This window comes from Wasmannia auropunctata, unplaced genomic scaffold, assembly GCF_000956235.1.
Source record: "Wasmannia auropunctata unplaced genomic scaffold, wasmannia.A_1.0 LD314429.1, whole genome shotgun sequence".
NCBI lineage: Eukaryota > Metazoa > Arthropoda > Insecta > Hymenoptera > Formicidae > Wasmannia > Wasmannia auropunctata.
In genome coordinates this window covers 8,019-8,827 of record NW_012048461.1, presented here as the reverse complement: position 1 = coordinate 8,827, position 809 = coordinate 8,019, and positions in this window count along the sequence as shown.

Genomic DNA, 809 nt, shown 5'->3' with positions numbered 1-809 from the left:
TATGGTCCAATAGGACTTACAATTGGTGGCGCAAAAGGAATAATACGAGTAGCCTATATAAATAATGCCGTTAATGAAAATTTGGTACCAGTAGATATTGTCATCAAAGCCATATTAGTCTTATCTTGGAAACTAGGATTGAATAGGTATGATTATTTTATTTAGATTAAAAAACATATTTTTATATCATCAAATTTTTTACTAAATCAGCACTTTTTGAAATTTTGCTACTATGGGTTATTATAGGCTACAATATCAATAAATGTGAACGTTGAGTTAGCATCGCATATTGCCATGAAAACAATACTGTATTTGTATTTGTAATAGAGAGAGTATTAGCAATGAGGAAGTACATTAGTATAATAACAATGAAAGATGTCCATAGATAAATAATAATACTATTAAAATAAATGCTTAAGTAATAATAACGTATTTTCTATGTATAGCACTAATGCAGTTAAGGAAATTGCATTAAATTACAAACACGAAAACTTTCTTTGTTTGGAACTGTCTTAATTCATGTTTATAATATCGTAAGCGTTTTTTTAAACGTACATATTTTGTGAAATCTAAAGAGATTGCTCAATCAAATGTGAGTCTATATTATATATATAGATGGAAATAATAACATTACGATAAAGTACTTTTAAGTTCCCCCTCACAGCAGGATATTGCACTAAGGTTACAAGGAGGTTACAATCTTACATAGCTTAGTGAGAAGATTATTGGTATTTACCACTAATCTTATAATGTAACCTTACATTATAAATGTTGTTGAAACATTAATGGAATTTTATGTCAATATTTCA